General features: G+C 54.0%; 1 long non-coding RNA gene across 1 annotated transcript in view; it reads left to right on the forward strand.

Moving 5' to 3' along the window:
- LOC144731412 (uncharacterized) overlaps nucleotides 1-4,256 on the forward strand; it is a 46,287-nt gene extending 42,031 nt beyond the window's left edge. The window contains exon 3 of the long non-coding RNA XR_013587953.1: nucleotides 4,117-4,256. This is a non-coding gene — a long non-coding RNA (uncharacterized LOC144731412). The remainder of the gene's footprint in view (nucleotides 1-4,116) is intronic.
- The last annotated feature ends 1,744 nt before the right edge of the window (nucleotides 4,257-6,000 follow it).

Below are 6,000 nucleotides of genomic sequence, written 5' to 3' on the forward strand. Positions count from 1 at the left end.
ATGTTGAGTTACGTAAAACAATAAAACAGCGAAATATACGGTCACTTTCGCCGTTAAACATGCTTGTTTTCCCATATAGAAACTTAAAGCAAGCCTCGACTGTTGTGAAAGTTAAAGTAGTATTTTTTGTTGTAACTGTCACCATGTGCGTTACGAACATCGTAAAGTTGCAAGGATGAGAAGACTATATGGCAGGCTCATGCTGAGTGAGCTGCGGTTATAGATTGAAAATGTTTGTTCTGTATACGCGTTTGCTGTGTATGTGTCAAGCGACATTCTGGGCACACTTGCCAATGAGATGATCCATCTCAGGGGATTATTCGAGTAAAATATTTGAGTTAAACAGATGGATACGTACTGTGTAAACAATCTTTCACTGCAGTGGAAGTACGGCAGAGCCCAAAAACAAGACAAAAACGTGAAATCTTAATTTTTTGAGCTTTCGTGACTGCAGGAATTATTCTTTGGTTCTTTCGGTTAAGTCACGTCTAAAGATAAAATAATAAATTAAAATAATAGCGACGTTTCGATTGCAACACAAGCAATCATCATCAGGCATAAGAGAAATAGCAACAAAAATCTAACTAGAAAACTATAGACAGACATACAAGCAGACAGACATCACAAGGACACACAGAGAGAGGACACATATCGGCACAGAGAGAGGGGTCGTTTCTGTGACGGTCCCTTAAATATAGAGAGGGGGGGGTGGGGACGGAGAGAGGGAGGGGGCAGAGAAAATTAGCATATCAATGACGTGAAATGCAATTACGTTGGGGAACAAGTATATCAGAAGATGTCGTTGGTTGAAAACTGATATGGCAAACTATTTAAACGAAACTATATGTTTTTGTTTTACCAAGTAAGGCCCACTGAGCTGCACAGCTCTTTTTCAGAAGTGACCTGGCCACAAATTACAGCTCAGCGTAGTGGCTTTATCATCTTGTAAATGTGTAGCAGCCAAATACTGTAAACGCTTTTTAATTCTAAATGTGGAGGGGAAAACCAGATTAAAAATCCACGCGACCACGCGGACAAAGACATGGAAACTCCAAATATACAGCAGGCATCAGGGTCGGGATCGAACCCACTACCTCCTGTGTACCAGGTGAGGTAGTTAACATCTCATAGCCACCGTGGCACCCATATTGCACAACCCTACCCGTTCTCTTCGCCTCTTTTCCACGGGTTCTGCTATGACGACGGATCCCCTCTCGCTCTGGCTGGCATGATCCTGCGGCATGGCAGCCTGGCCACTCTGGTCTTGCGGCCGGGTGGAAGACTAGTGATTTTGTTGTTTCGATCTAGAAACCAACAACAAGTCACAGTCTCCCGTCCGGCTCAGATCACACACACCGTGAGCGGCGTCACAAACTCCACGCTCCGCCCTCCACGCTCCGCTCCGAACTCCGCGCTCCGAACTCCACGCTCCACTCCGAACTCCACGCTCCGAACTCCACGCTCCACACTCCGAACTCCACGCTCCGCCACGAACTCCACGCTCCGAACTCCACGCTCCACTCCGAACTCCACACTCCGAACTCCACGCTCCGAACTCCACGCTCCACACTCCGAACTCCACGCTCCGCCACGAACTCCACGCTCCGAACTCCACGCTCCGAACTCCACGCTCCACTCCGAACTCCACGCTCCGAACTCCACGCTCCACACTCCGAACTCCACGCTCCGAACTCCACGCTCCACACTCCGAACTCCACGCTCCGCCACGAACTCCACGCTCCGAACTCCACGCTCCGAACTCCACGCTCCACTCCGAACTCCACGCTCCGAACTCCACGCTCCACACTCCGAACTCCACGCTCCGCCACGAACTCCACGCTCCACTCCGAACTCCACGCTCCGAACTCCACGCTCCACACTCCGAACTCCACGCTCCGCCACGAACTCCACGCTCCGAACTCCACGCTCCGAACTCCACGCTCCGAACTCCACGCTCCGCCACGAACTCCACGCTCCGAACTCCACGCTCCGTACTCCACGCTCCACTCCGAACTCCACACTCCGAACTCCACGCTCCACTCCGAACTCCACGCTCCGAACTCCACGCTCCACACTCCGAACTCCACGCTCCGCCACGAACTCCACGCTCCGAACTCCACGCTCCGTACTCCACGCTCCGCCACGAACTCCACGCTCCGAACTCCACGCTCCACACTCCGAACTCCACGCTCCGCCACGAACTCCACGCTCCGAACTCCACGCTCCGAACTCCACGCTCCACTCCGAACTCCACGCTCCGAACTCCACGCTCCACTCCGAACTCCACGCTCCGAACTCCACGCTCCGCCACGAACTCCACGCTCCGAACTCCACGCTCCACACTCCGAACTCCACGCTCCGCCACGAACTCCACGCTCCGAACTCCACGCTCCGTACTCCACGCTCCGAACTCCACGCTCCGAACTCCACGCTCCGAACTCCACGCTCCGAACTCCACGCTCCGAACTCCACGCTCCACTCCGAACTCCACGCTCCGAACTCCACGCTCCGAACTCCACGCTCCACTCCGAACTCCACGCTCCGTACTCCACGCTCCGAACTCCACGCTCCACTCCGAACTCCACGCTCCGAACTCCACGCTCCGAACTCCACGCTCCGAACTCCACGCTCCACTCCGAACTCCACGCTCCGAACTCCACGCTCCGAACTCCACGCTCCACTCCGAACTCCACGCTCCGAACTCCACGCTCCGAACTCCACGCTCCACTCCGTACTCCACGCTCCGTACTCCACGCTCCGAACTCCACGCTCCACTCCGAACTCCACGCTCCGAACTCCACGCTCCGAACTCCACGCTCCGAACTCCACGCTCCGAACTCCACGCTCCACTCCGAACTCCACGCTCCGAACTCCACGCTCCGAACTCCACGCTCCGAACTCCACGCTCCGAACTCCACGCTCCGAACTCCACGCTCCGAACTCCACGCTCCGAACTCCACGCTCCACTCCGAACTCCACGCTCCGAACTCCACGCTCCACTCCGAACTCCACGCTCCGAACTCCACGCTCCGAACTCCACGCTCCGAACTCCACGCTCCGAACTCCACGCTCCGAACTCCACGCTCCACTCCGAACTCCACGCTCCGAACTCCACGCTCCGAACTCCACGCTCCGAACTCCACGCTCCACTCCGAACTCCACGCTCCGAACTCCACGCTCCTCCACCAACTCCACGCTCCGAACTCCACGCTCCACTCCGAACTCCACGCTCCGAACTCCACGCTCCGAACTCCACGCTCCACTCCGAACTCCACGCTCCGAACTCCACGCTCCGAACTCCACGCTCCACTCCGAACTCCACGCTCCGAACTCCACGCTCCTCCACCAACTCCACGCTCCGAACTCCACGCTCCACTCCGAACTCCACGCTCCGAACTCCACGCTCCGAACTCCACGCTCCACTCCGAACTCCACGCTCCGAACTCCACGCTCCGAACGCCACGCTCCTCCACCAACTCCACGCTCCGTCACAAATCTTCGTGACTTCTTGCGCATCCTCGCCGCATGTTCGTCTCATTTGTGGACATCGCCGAAGTTGTTTTGTGCGCTGCACTTATGGTTTTTTTTAACGCAAGCGCGGGAGGCTGCTTGGAATATTCAACATTCATAACAAGTTTCGCACTATAGCCTATATTTGAATACATTGAAAGTTTTGACTGCAGCAAAGGGACCAGAGTTCTTCATTAGAGTGAAACGTATCCCAGTCACGACAGGCTGAAATATGAGAAAGAAGGCAGCGAAGTAGGAGGTCGCAGGCTGGAATGTAAAGCCATGTAAACAAGCCAGAAAACATTCCAGCAGCAGCACTTTTTAAAGAGCAAATTCAGCTATGAGAATAACTATGGTGAAAGTCAAAGTGATGTTCTGCTCAAATGAGCATCGAGGCAGTCCTCATTTCCTATTTGCAGCCCGAATCCACTGGTGGAAATTCCTCATTCCTATGACAACCACTTTTGGTTTCCCCACAAAGCTGTATTCATTTTATCGATCTCCGCAGGGATGATGATGATGATGATGGGCAGGACGTGAGCGAGTTTCTTTTTGCGGAAGGGGATTGTTACACGAGTGGCTGACCTTGATCGCGTGTTGTTACAGGAACGATGCGGAAACGTCGCCTGCCGTACCGCAAGCACCGACGTCACAACGAAAACTCCGAAAACTCCGAGGTCGAGCGCCTGGAAATGGCTTAATTGCCAGTCCTGGGGTTAATAAATGCACTTTGGCGAATCACCCGCGATAACGGCTCTGAATGCTTCACCGGTGGCTGACTTTCCGCCATCTCTGTCCCGTGTCACCATCTCTCCATAGAGCCGCCATCTCTCTCCGGTGTCGCCATGTCACCATCATCTCACCACGTCAACTCAAATATACTTTTGAGGAGAGATTCGATTTGCCACGGCGATGAAACTGTGTCCAGTCCTGCAACGCTGCCCTTTCATCAAAGCAACGGCGACTCTGAGTGGACGGAAACTCATCCAGCGTGACGACGACTATGAGTACGCAGCAAAGATGAGAGTGCGACTGACTGTGACTAGATGAACTTAACGAGTCTGAATGAACATACAGACTGCACCTATGATTAGCACAGTTGACTACATATGGAGCAAAAGAGGTTCAAAACGCATACATACATTATAATTAGAGACTGTAATGCAATGAGGAAGACCCAGCGTGGTAATTGGCTGTACATATACAGTATATATATTTTCATTATGATTGAAAATATATATTGAGTCCACTGATTGGCTCACGTTCTGAAACTTGTAGTGGGGAAGGAGGGGGGGATTATGCGGTCTTCACATCAACACTAAATAACTCAAAGCATGTGACTTAATGTGAGACGCTGCTTTAGCCGACGCGACAAAAAGGATGAGTCCACGACATGGCAGGCTCTCGGCGAGTGAGAAGCAAGGTAAGAATGAAAGCGACGCGCGCGTGAAGGGTTCATCTGCAGCCTGGATACAATCTACCCACGGATAATGGAGTGAGGCAGCAATGACGATGGGCCCACGAGGGCACCACCAACACCAACGAAGGCAAATGCGGGACGGCTTCGTCGTTTGCGCGGAAACGCCACGCCGCGTCTGGTTGCAAAACGTTTCAGTCTGTCCCAGGCCCACACACAAGAGGGCCCCGCAAAGAGGGCCCTGTGGATGGTAAACAAGTAGACCCCCCTTACGTGGCCTTGTGCGCCCCGAGTCTCCAGGAATATCTGAGCGGCCGTGTCTCGGTGCTGGGTCAATTCCATCAGATTGGTGGCTCGCGAGATTCGCCCGCCAATGCGCCCGTGGTGTTGTGTGACCTTCGTGAATATGAGATTACGCGACGCAATTGAGAAATGTGAAGCGTAAAAACATACGAGCACATCCCACCACACCCCGCGATGCACTTGGCTCCTTGCCTGGCTGTGAGTCAAGGATGTTTGTGCAGGAATTGTGCGTATGCAGCCCCAAAAAGTCAAATATTCCGTCATATAGCCTCAACAGACTATTTGGGTCAAGCGCTGTTAGCGAGCGCCTATGCAGGCTGGCACGGCACGCGAGGGGGTGGGTGGCCAGCACCACGCCCGGCCGCCTTTGTCTTCCCAGTGGCGATGTTTACACACCACACCGGGAATTCATCGACCTATGCACACCAACACACCCACGCACTTGCACACATGAGTTCAAACTGCAGCCAGTTCATCCGCAAGCGTGCGAGCGCCGTGCGAACCTCATCATTCGCAGCCTACAGGAGGTAACATTTGAATACATCCCCTGCCATGATCTTGATGTATCCACTGCTGGATGAAGGCCTCACCAAAGCCGTCTCGCCATCTCTCTCTCCCTCACAAAATCCTGCGCTGCAAACCATCGTATCTAGCCCCTGCACACGAGATGATTTTCATTGCTCCGTCTCCGTGATGGACGTACCCCCGGGGCACGCTCGCGTTTCCTGCCCTAGGGGCGCGCTCGCGTTTCCTGCCCTAGGGGCGCGCTC

This window comes from Lampetra planeri, chromosome 39, assembly GCF_965212315.1.
Source record: "Lampetra planeri chromosome 39, kcLamPlan1.2.h2, whole genome shotgun sequence".
NCBI lineage: Eukaryota > Metazoa > Chordata > Hyperoartia > Petromyzontiformes > Petromyzontidae > Lampetra > Lampetra planeri.